This window comes from Choloepus didactylus, chromosome 18, assembly GCF_015220235.1.
Source record: "Choloepus didactylus isolate mChoDid1 chromosome 18, mChoDid1.pri, whole genome shotgun sequence".
NCBI classification, from domain to species: domain Eukaryota; kingdom Metazoa; phylum Chordata; class Mammalia; order Pilosa; family Megalonychidae; genus Choloepus; species Choloepus didactylus.
The window spans coordinates 19,515,896-19,528,660 of NC_051324.1; the positions used below are offsets into that span (position 1 = coordinate 19,515,896).

Sequence of the window (12,765 nt, forward strand, 5' to 3'; positions counted from 1 at the left end):
GTAGGGGTAAAACTGCATTTGTTTACTTAAAAGTGTAAAATCTTTGCAATATGATATTGGTCTTACCTGTTGTCCTAGTTTCCCAGGAATACGATAACAAAGTATCACAAACAAGGTAGTTTAAAACAACAGAGATGTACTGCCTCACATTTGTGGAGGTAGAAATCTGAAACCACAGTGTTGGAAGGGCCCTGTTCCCTCTACCCTGTAAGGGAGAATGTTTTGACTCGTCCTTCCTTCTGGCAATGTGCCAGCAATTCTTAGCATTCCTTGGCTTGCTGCTGCAGCACCACAATCTCTGCCTCATCTGTCACATGGTATTCTCCCATCTGTCTATGTGTCCAAGTTTTCCTCTTTTTATGGGGACTGGTTCATATTGAGTAAGGCCCACCTTAATCCACTGTGGCCTCATCTTAACTAATTCCATCTTCATGACTCTATTTCCAAATAACATCATATTGGGAAATTCTTCAGGTTAGGATTTCAACATATATTTTTGCTAGAAAAAATTCAACCCTTAACTCTTGCTAATATTTTTTATCATTATCCCACTTTCCAAAACCTCACTTGTCTAATTTTAGTAAATATCATAAAGGCTATACAGACTGTTAGAATGATGAACACTGCAAAAGACATTTATCTTTTACAAAAGTTATTTAATATGTAAAATTGACAAATGAATAAGTGACTCAGATTACCTTTAAGCACAATACAGAATACTGTTTTTCCTGATAATACCAAACCATGGTGGGGATTCAGGAAGGGGACTGGTGATAAGGCAAATTTGAGATTCAGAATGAGACCCTCATGGTAGAAATGTCTGTCAGTCCCTCACTGGAGGGGAGGAAGAACACTTGCATTTTCTCTGCTGACATCAGTGACCCCACAAGTAAGAGACTTTGCCCCTGAGAAGTCTCCCCAGTACACTCTGCATGTCCTTGTTCTGTAGGCTGTAAATGAAGGGGGTCAGCAGGGGAGTCACCACTGTGTACATGACAGCAGCTGCTGTTTCCTCCTCTACTGAGCTGAAGGAAGATGATGAGGGGCACAGATAAGCCCTGATCACTGTCCCAAAGAACAAGGAAACAACAGTGATGTGGGAACCACAGGTAGAAAAGCCTTTGTGCCTTCCCTGGGCAGAGGGAACTCAGAGGATGGCTGAAACAATGTGTATATGACACACCAAAATGAGCATAAAGGGCCTTAAAATAACTGCTCCCCCCACAAAGAGGAGGAAAAGCTCATTGACCTGGGTGTCAGAGCAGGACACCTTCATCAGGGGGCCCAGATCACAGAAGAAGTCAGGAATGATCTTCTCTGAGCAGAAGGAAAGCCAGAACATGAGGAAGATGTGGGTCATGGCAACAAGATTTGTAAGCGTCCAGCAAGCAGTGACCATGAGGATGCAACAGTGGGGGCTCATGACCACTGTGTAGTGGAGAGGGTGGCAGATGGCCATGTAGCAGTCATAGGCCATGGTGGCCAGGAGAAAGATGTCCATGTCCCCAAAGGTCACGAAGAAGAAGAGCTGAGTCAGGCATCCTGCATAGGAAATGGAAATGCTCTGGGTCTGGAGGTTCACCAGGGCCTTGGGAACAGTGGTGGAAGTGAACAGGATGTCTGCACAGGACAGGCTGGTGAGGAAGAAGTACATGGGTGTGTGGAGATGCCTGTTGGTGCCAGTGGCCAGGACAGTGAGCAGGTTCCCAGCCACAGTGACCACGTACATCCACAGGAACAGCAGGAAGAGGATGTGCTGCTGCTCTGGCTGCTAAGAGAGTCCCCAGAGGAGAAACTTCAAGATACTGGTCTGGTTCCCTCCTGCCATGAGCCCAGAGGCCAGAGAGACAGACCTCAAGTGAGACACAATAAAATTCTCTAAACTATTTCACTCTAGATGATTGGGGAAAATGCCATTCTGTGAACTCTAGAGAAGAGGATTAAAGAATGGCTTTAATGTATTTGTATGAACTACCCACTATATGTGCCATGAATATTTACTGAATCCTACTAAATACACAATGCTAGGAAGTGTGGGGACACACCTTAAGAGAACTAAAGTAGGTTGCTTGTTTGGTTTCTCTGCACTCCTTTTTGTCCACAATTTCTTTAGTTGTAGTTTCTATTTCTGCAGATGTAGTCTCAGTGGATTTGAGATAGTTTCCTCCACTCACTCATTAATTCATTAATTCACTCATTCATTCCACAGATTGTGTAAGTACTAAGCTGCACCTCATACAGTGCAAGGTAAATAAGACAGATAATAAACTCAGATAATTTTTAATGTAATGGGATGGACTGTCCATGTAAAAATCCTATAAAATTGGTTTTTCAGGGTCCTCCACACCTTCAGCTGCCTCCAAACCTCTCTGAGACCACAGACTGTATCTGTTCTGATCCACTGTCCCCAGGATGCCAAAATCATTATTGCAAAACTACAAGTTCATAATATCCCTTCTAGCAAAAACTGTTTCAACAGTCTAAAAGCTATTTCTTCAAGGTGTTGGGGAAACTATGAAGAAGAAATAAAAATATTTAGTCTCTCTTTCTCCCCCCATCCCACACACACACACACACACACACACACACACACACACACTCATTTCTAACACAAAGCAGAATGAGGCAGGAGAGGCTGGGCTCTGGGCCACAGGGTTTCACCAGGTGGATGGGGACAGTATGTTTAGAGACAAGCTCTTGAGCACAGAACAGGAGGTTGGAAGACCAGGACAGGTTCAGAGATGGGGACAGGAGCTTTGAGCAGGGAGAAGGGATTGGAGGCTGAGATGAAGATGGACAGGGAATTAGGGGCTGAAATAGGGAAATGAGGGCCAAAGTAGGGAACTGAGGGCTGAAATAGGGAACTGAGGACCTAAGTAGGGAACTGAGGGCCTGCATAGGGATAGTTTTGCAGATATTTCAGCAGGTCACTGATGTTAGTGCTTGAGTAGACACAACACCTAAAAATGCCTGTTCCCTCCATGTGTGGAACCAACTTAGAATTAGGCAGAGGGGTTAAGCAATCAGGTGGAGAAAAGAAAATCACATTCATTACTGAAAAAGACTAGACTGTAGAATGTGTCTTAGCTGTGTTCACTAAGTGAGTTCTTTTTATAACTTTTCCAAAATTAAATATATTTTCCTTTCCAGGCTTAGTTGGATAATCATGGATCTCTCACAGGAGAAGAGCTGCCCCTATAAAACATGTAACTTGGAGGAAAAGAGCAGAAAGCGTGTTTTCTGAAAATGATCTGGTTCCTGAAGAGAAAGGAGAAGCTGAGGTCCAAAATTCAGCAATCAGGTAAGTCCTCCAGGTTTGAGCTACACAAAAGCAGTGGAGTGGGGCCAGGGATATTCATCTGATGGATAAACACTTCACATGGAAAGAAACATCAGGAGAAGGAAGTAAATATTCCCCCAAGTGAAGGAGACAATTATTGGCAGTATTTCTTTCCATCTCTGACTGGCAAGATGTCGTGCATTTACATATCACCTACCACATAAAATTTCACTGATCCTTCTACACAAAAAAAGTTGTCTTTAGAATTAACTTCCACAACATTTTGCTTACAAATCATCTATGAGTTTTACTCTTTCAGCACTTGAATTGAAAATTTTTGTGATCCTATAAAAAAACCCAGATAGTCTTTTATATTTTTTGTCTTTTGCATGGTACTTCCAACAGACCCTATCCCATGTCCCATGAGTCCCTCCACCAGTGTCCAGCCTGACCCTGGTGCTCTCCCCATGACCTGTTCATATCATCACCATCATCCCTCTGTCACATACAGGCTCCCTCCACTGCTCAATCCTCACCTCTGGATCTTCTCACTTGCTCTCCGCGCTGCCTGGAGCACTCTCTCTCCATGACCAATCACTCCCTATTCATTTAAATCCTACTCATCCTTTACGTCCCAGCGTAAATATACCAAAAGACACCTAGGGTTTTCTGCGCTTTGCTGGGCATTCCAATATTAACCCTTTTCCCCCTATTTTAACACCCCTATAATTTATGCTACTTGGTTAAGGCAGCTTCACCATTGGACTAAAAGCTTCAAGAAGTCTGGCCCCTATGGTTCTGTTCACCAGTGTGATTTACTGGTGCATAAGATAATGCCTGGCTCAAAAGTGCTGAAACATATGATGCCTGAGCAAACAAAGGCATGGAGTGGACACTGGCAGATAAGAAAATCAACCCCTCTGTGTTACAGTCAGGAAACTGAAGCCCATGAAATTTAAAGGAATGCAAAGGGTTGTATCAAAAACTAGTTTCCCTGAATTTCTGTGGTGCCTTCCATTTGACCCTATCTACTCAGACTTCTAGAACCATGTACTCTCTGCAACTTAGTGTGGTGGACTAACTAAGAATGCATGGCTTAGAGCAAGAGATTAGCAGATGTTCTGCTTCCTACCAAACCTGTGGCTCCCTGATGAAAAGGAACAGTCCTGCCAGAAGGAATTTCTCAGTCAAAGCACAGATCCTTTTTCCAAAGGCCCAGCATGCTGAGTCTGCTCACTGTGGCTAGAGATTGAAATCCACAGCTGTTTTAAAACCCCTCCTTGTCTGTGGAGACTTCCCTGGCCATATAAGCCTACAGGATCCTCCTCTGACCACTCACCTCCATCACCTAATTACTGTACTCCTTATTCTGTACCCCCATAGACTGCCTGGTAATTTCTCACCTTCTATTTGGAAAGGCTTCCTTCCTCCAACACAAGGGAAGTATCAAGATTTTGTTATTCTTTCATCCTTACTTGACTTGGACTCTTTGGACATGGAGACCTCGCCCCGTTTACCTGCATATTCCTTTCACCTCCTGAGATATGCTGGGTCGTGTTTGCTATTAAGAACAGGGACAGCTCAGAGCTTGAGTCCCTTCCCAGCCATAAAGCTTACCTCCCTGTCTGTGTCCATCTCAGTCACTGTCTCCTATGAACTATTGCCTCTTGTTCAGTCCTCTACATCATTGGAAATTAACATGAAAGAGCTACCTGAATCCTCAAAGGCCATCCTTCCCTGGAACAAAGAGATGGGCTCATGGCTGTTTTTTTAGCCTCTGATGCAGCAAGTCTTTCCTACAACCCAAATGCAGCAGGGGTGCAGATGGGGAGTTTTCTGTTCATTAACTTCTGGACCTCTGGCATAATCCTTAGGGTCTCCAGCCCTGGGCTAAAAGGAAACTTGCCTTGTCTATTTCCTTGGTGGCCACAGTGTGAGGTCTCTTGGGTGTCTTGTGAGAAATGGGAACTTAATTGTCCCATGCTCTATATATCCCCTTGGGAGCAGTTTCTGGGAAGATGGAGAGGATTTTGTTCAACCATATTGGGATTTTCTCCAAGAAAAATTGACTGCCTATGTCTTGGGCTGAACTAGAAAATCTTCCCCATCCATCCAAAATAGTTTCTTTGGACCCTGTTACATGAAATGACAACTATTTTAATTAATTACAAAAGGCCTATGCTAGAATTTGAATTTCGTATGTAGAACAAATCACCCTTTGAAAAGTAGAAAATGTGTGCAATCATGGTCATTCTCACTTTAGTGTAGATTATTTCTCAAATTCTTCATGAAAAGGTCACTCTAGGCTTCATGGGAGAACAAGAAGGACAAAGATTGGGGCACAATGGATGGTGAGAATCCATCCAGAGGAAGTTGAGGATCAAGGTACACTATTAAAAACAAGTAACTACATTTCAAGTAACAGAACTGCACTGAATGGTGGGGAAAGAACTAACCCAAGTCACTCTTGAACACAATATTTTTACTACACACTTTCAGCCTAAAGACAAAATTAAAAACAAACATTGTATTCTGGTTATTGATTTGTTCTTCACAGTGGTATGGGTTAGCATTCTGACACTATTTTATGTGTATTCTATAAATAAGCAAATAAGTAAATATATTGTGAGAGCCAGGTGTTCCACTGTTGCAGAAGGGAGCTACAAGCATGAGAATGGGGAATGCTAAATGAACCCTATGGTGTTGCACAGGAAATGGAAGTATCAGTGTAGCCTCATGCTTTTGAAGATAGATAGATGATAGATATGTTTAGACATTACATAGATAGATACATACATACATGCATAGATGTGTGTATATGCTATGTGCTAATGCATACATACATTTCTTAGCTCTGTCCATTGAGAGAACTTAAAAGCAATGACACCTCAAAAGAAATGGGGACACCTGTCACCAAGATCTTAGATTTGAAATACCACTCTATTCTATGAGAAATATCTAATTACAAGTCTGGGATAGGAAAAATAAAAGGTGAGCCTGTACATCTTCTTGTACCAGAAAGGAGAAAAATGTTCAAAGAAAGATAAAAGAACAGAGAAACCAACTTGTCCCACTGGCCAAATTTGGGACAAATCAAGCAATAAAATAATGAGAGTAATGGATGATCACTCAGAATAACATTAAAATAAGTATTCACTATATTAGTTAGGGTTCTCTAGGGAAAAAGAAGCAACAAGAGATATCTGTAAATAATAAGATTTTATAAAAATGTCTCATTCAACTGTGGGGATGCATGAGTCCAAATTACATAGGGCAGGCAGTGAGCTGGCAACTCCAATGAAGGTGTTCAATGAACTCAGGAAATGCTTCATGGGCTAACTGAAGAAGAAGTGAAGGTACTCTCTCTCTCTTCCTTAAAAGTCTTCAACTAATTGGATTAAATCCAGCTTGTTGAATTCTCTCATTGCAGAAGAGATGCCCTTCATTAATGCAATCAGTCACAGGTGCACTGAATTGATGATTTAATAAACCAGACTTCTGGTTTGTTAACCAGCCACAAATGTCCTTGCAGTATTGTTTAAACAGTGCTTGCTTGAGCAGACACCTGGACGCCATCACTTGGCCAAGTTGAAACATAAACCTATCACTTTCATGTTATGATATTGACAGAATGAATGAATGAATGAAAAAGGAAGGAGTGAAGGAAGGAGAAAAATTTTTGGGATAGTATTTCAACTAACAAATGTAGAAGAAATGATAGAATTAGAAATAATCAATATTTGACAAATACCACAGTAATAATTGTTATAAACAGGACTCATTAATGGATGCCAATCTTAGTGCATAGCAGTACGACAAGCAATAGGGTATTTGCTTAGCTTAATGTATCTCTCTGTGAGATTTTTATTAATTACAAAAGAAAAATATTATCTTTTTCAATAGAGAGACCTGGTAAATATCACCTTAACCCACTTTTGGGGATAGACACATAAGAATAGAATTGCTGTGCTGTAAGGTAGATAGATACTGGCCAAAAGTTTTCCAAAATGATTGTACTTATGCCAGTTTGAAAGTGTTATGTACCCCAGGAAAGACTATGTTTTTTAATGCAGTCCTGTGGGGGCAGACTTATCATGGCTGGGATCATTTGATTAGGTTGTTTCCATGGAGATGTGACCCACTTAACTGTGGGTGAGACCTTTTGATTAGATTATTTCCATGGAGGTGAGACCCAACCCATTCAAGGTGGGTCTCTATTAGTTCACTGGAGTCCATAAGAGAGCTCAGGGGCCAACACAGATGCCGCACACTTGGAGATACAGACAGAAATCTATTTGGAGATACTAAGCTAAGAGATGAATCCCAGAGTTTGCCCTGGAGAAGCTAACAGAGGACCCCCCAGATGCTTGGAGAGGAACACCCTGGTAGAACATTCAAGATGCACAGAAGCTGAGAGAAAGAAACTAAGAGAGATGGAAGCACAGAGACATTTTGGAGAAAGCCATTTTGAAGCCAGAACTCAGGGGCAAAGGACAAGCATACTCCAGCCATGTGCCTTTACAGCTGACAGAGGTGTTCTAGATGCCATCAGCATTTCCTCATTGAAGGTATCCTCTTGTTGATGCCTTAGTTTGGACACTTTAAGACCTTAGAACTGTAAATTTGTAGCCTAATAAATCCTCTTTATAAAAGCCAATCCGGGCGGGGCAAGATGGCGGACTGGTGAGCTGCATGTTTTAGTTACTCCTCCAGGAAAGTAGGTAGAAAGCCAGGAACTGCGTGGACTGGACACCACAGAGCAATCTGACTTTGGGCATACTTCATACAACACTCATGAAAACGTGGAACTGCTGAGATCAGTGAAATCTGTAAGTTTTTATGGCCAGGGGACCCGTGCCCCTCCCTGCCAGGCTCAGTCCCGTGCGAGGAGGGGCTGTCAGCTCCAGGAAGGAGAAGGGAGAACTGCAGTGGCAGCCCTTATCGGAAACTCATTCTAATGATCCAAACTCCAACCATAGATAGACTGAGACCAGACACCAGATGATCTGAGAGCAGCCAGCCCAGCACAGAGGAGCCAGGCATAGAAAAAAAACAACACGAAAAACTCCAAAATAAAAGCGGAGGATTTTTGGAGTTCAGGTGAACATAGAAAGGGGAAGGGCAGAGCTCAGGCCCTGAGGCGCATATGCAAATCCCAAAGAAAAGCTGATCTCTCTGCCCTGTGGACCTTTCCTTAATGGCCCTGGTTGCTTTGTCTATTAGCATTTCAATAACCCATTAGATCTGTGAGGAAGGCCCTTTTTTTTAAATCCTTTTTTCTTTTTCTAAAACAATTACTCTGAGAAGCCCAATACAGAAAGCTTCAAAGACTTGCAATTTGGGCAGGTCAAGTCAAGAGCAGAACTAGGAGAGCTCTGAGACAAAAGGCAATAATCCAGTGGCTAAGAAAATTCATTAAACACCACAACTTCCCAAGAAAAGGGGGGTGTCCACTCACAGCCATCATCCTGGTGGACAGGAAACACTCCTGCCCATCGCCAGCCCCATAGCCCAGAGCTGCCCCAGACAACCCAGTGTGATGGAAGTGCTTCAAATAACAGGCACACACCACAAAACTGGGCGTGGACATTAGCCTTCCCTGCAACCTCAGCTGATTGTCCCAGAGTTGGGAAGGTGGAGCAGTGTGAATTAACAAAGCCCCATTCAGCCATCATTTCAGCAGACTGGGAGCCTCCCTACACAGCCCAGCAGCCCAGAACTGCCCTGGGGGGACGGCACTCACCTGTGACATAGCACAGTTATCCCTCAACAGAGGACCCAGGGTGCACAGCCTGGAAGAGGGGCCCACTTGCAAGTCTCAGGAGCCAAACGCCAATACCAAGTACTTGTGGGTCAGTGGGAGAGACAAACTGTGGCAGGACTGAACTGAAGGATTAGACTATTGCAGCAGCTTTAAAAGTCTAGGATCATGAGAGAGATTTGATTGTTAGGGCCACCCCCCCTCCCTGACTGCCCATATACAGGGCAAGCAACACCAACTACACACGCAAGCTTGGTACACCAATTGGACCCCACAAGGCTCACTCCCCCACTCACCAAAAAGGCTAAGCAGGGGAGAACTGGCTTGTGGAGAACAGGTGGCTCGTGGACGCCACCTGCTGGTTAGTTAGAGAAAGTGTACTCTACGAAGCTGTAGATCTGATAAATTAGAGATAAGGACTTCAATAGGTCTACAAATCCTAAAAGAACCCTATCAAGTTCAGCAAATGCCACGAGGCCAAAAACAACAGAAAATTATAAAGCATATGAAAAAACCAGACGATATGGATAACCCAAGCCCAAGCACCCAAATCAAAAGATCAGAAGAGACACAGCACCTAGAGCAGCTACCCAAAGAACTAAAGATGAACAATGAGACCATAGTACGGGATACAAAGGAAATCAAGAAGACCCTAGAAGAGCATAAAGAAGACATTGCAAGACTAAATAAAAAAATGGATGATCTTATGGAAATTAAAGAAACTGTTGACCAAATTAAAAAGATTCTGGACACTCATAGTACTAGACTAGAGGAAGTTGAACAACGAATCAGTGACCTGGGAGATGACAGAATGGAAAATGAAAACATAAAAGAAAGAATGGGGAAAAAAATTGAAAAAATCGAAATGGACCTCAAGGATATGATAGATAATATGAAACGTCCAAATATAAGACTCATTGGTGTCCCAGAAGGGGAAGAAAAGGGTAAAGGTCTAGGAAGAGTATTCAAAGAAATTGTTGGGGAAAACTTCCCAAATCTTCTAAACAACATAAATACACAAATCATAAATGCTCAGCGAACTCCAAATAGAATAAATCCAAATAAACCAACTCCGAGACATATTCTGATCACACTGTCAAACACAGAAGAGAAGGAGCAAGTTCTGAAAGCAGCAAGAGAAAAGCAATTGACCACATACAAAGGAAACAGCATAAGACTAAGTAGTGACTACTCAGCAGCCACCATGGAGGCAAGAAGGCAGTGGCAAGATATATTTAAAATTCAGAGTGAGAAAAATTTCCAGCCAAGAATACTTTATCCAGCAAAGCTCTCCTTCAAATTTGAGGGAGAGCTTAAATTTTTCACAGACAAACAAATGCTGAGAGAATTTGCTAACAAGAGACCTGCCCTACTGGAGTTACTAAAGGAGCCCTACAAACAGAGAAACAAAGAAAGGACAGAGAGACTTGGAGAAAGGTTCAGTACTAAAGAGATTCGGTATGGGTGCAATAAAGGATATTAATAGACAGAGGGGAAAAATATGACAAACATAAACCAAAGGATAAGATGGCTGATTCAAGAAATGCCTTCACGGTTATAACGTTGAATGTAAATGGATTAAATTCCCCAATTAAAAGATATAGATTCACAGAATGGATCAAAAAAAATGAACCATCAATATGTTGCATACAAGAGACTCATCTTAGACACAGGGACACAAAGAAATTGAAAGTGAAAGGATGGAAAAAAATATTTCATGCAAGCTACAGCCAAAAGAAAGCAGGTGTAGCAATATTAATCTCAGATAAAATAGACTTCAAATGCAGGGATGTTTTGAGAGACAAAGAAGGCCACTACATACTAATAAAAGGGGCAATTCAGCAAGAAGAAATAACAATCGTAAATGTCTATGCACCCAATCAAGGTGCCACAAAATACATGAGAGAAACACTGGCAAAACTAAAGGAAGCAATTGATGTTTCCACAATAATTGTGGGAGACTTCAACACATCACTCTCTCCTATAAATAGATCAACCAGACAGAAGACCAATAAGGAAATTGAAAACCTAAACAATCTGATAAATGAATTAGATTTAACAGACATCTACAGGACATTACATCCCAAATCACCAGGATACACATACTTTTCTAGTGCTCATGGAACTTTCTCCAGAATAGATCATATGCTGGAACATAAAACAAGCCTCAATAAATTTAAAAAGATTGAAATTACTCAAAGCACATTCTCTGACCACAATGGAATACAATTAGAAGTCAATAACCATCAGAGACTTAGAAAATTCACAAATACCTGGAGGTTAAACAACACACTCCTAAACAATCAGTGGGTTAAAGAAGAAATAGCAAGAGAAATTGCTAAATATATAGAGACGAATGAAAATGAGAACACAACATACCAAAACCTATGGGATGCAGCAAAAGCAGTGCTAAGGGGGAAATTTATAGCACTAAACGCATATATTAAAAAGGAAGAAAGAGCCCAAATCAAAGAACTAATGTATCAACTGAAGAAGCTAGAAAATGAACAGCAAACCAATCCTAAACCAAGTACAAGAAAAGAAATAACAAGGATTAAAGCAGAAATAAATGACATAGAGAACAAAAAAACAATAGAGAGGATAAATATCACCAAAAGTTGGTTCTTTGAGAAGATCAACAAGATTGACAAGCCCCTAGCTAGACTGACAAAATCAAAAAGAGAGAAGACCCATATAAACGAAATAATGAATGAAAAAGGTGACATAACTGCAGATCCTGAAGAAATTAAAAAAATTATAAGAGGATATTATGAACAACTGTATGGCAACAAACTGGATAATATAGAGGAAATGGACAATTTCCTGGAAACATATGAACAACCTAGACTGACCAGAGAAGAAATATAAGACCTCAACCAACCCATCACAAGTAAAGAGATCCAATCAGTCATCAAAAATCTTCCCACAAATAAATGTCCAGGGCCAGATGGCTTCACAGGGGAATTCTACCAAACTTTCCAGAAAGAACTGACACCAATCTTACTCAAACTCTTTCAAAACATTGAAGAAAATGGAGCACCACCTAACTCATTTTATGAAGCTAACATCAATCTAATACCAAAACCAGGCAAAGATGCTACAAAAAAGGAAAACTACCGGCCAATCTCCCTAATGAATATAGATGCAAAAATCCTCAACAAAATATTTGCAAATTGAATCCAAAGACACATTGACACATTAAAAAAATCATACACCATGACCAAGTGGGGTTTATTCCAGGCATGCAAGGATGGTTCAACATAAGAAAATCAATCAATGTATTACAACACATTAACAAGTCAAAAGGGAAAAATCAATTGATCATCTCAATAGATGCTGAAAAAGCATTTGACAAAATCCAACATCCCTGTTTGATAAAAACACTTCAAAAGGTAGGAATTGAAGGAAACTTCCTCAACATGATAAAGAGCATATATGAAAAACCCACAGCCAGCATAGTACTCAATGGTGAGAGACTGAAAGCCTTTCCTCTAAGATCAGGAACAAGACAAGGATGCCCGCTGTCACCACTGTTATTCAACATTGTGCTGGAAGTGCTAGCCAGGGCAATCCAGCAAGACAAAGAAATAAAAGGCATCCAAATTGGAAAAGAAGAAGTAAAATTGTCATTGTTTGCAGATGATATGATCTTATATCTAGAAAACCCTGAGAAATCGACGATACAGCTACTCGAGCTAATAAACAAATTTAGCAAAGTAGCGGG

The 12,765-nt window shown here is 41.3% G+C and overlaps 1 pseudogene; it reads right to left on the reverse strand.

Annotated features, from left to right (window-relative positions):
* Nucleotides 1-874: 874 nt before the first annotated feature.
* On the reverse strand, nucleotides 875-1,828 carry LOC119514675 (annotated as a pseudogene).
* Between the last annotated feature and the right edge of the window lie 10,937 nt (nucleotides 1,829-12,765).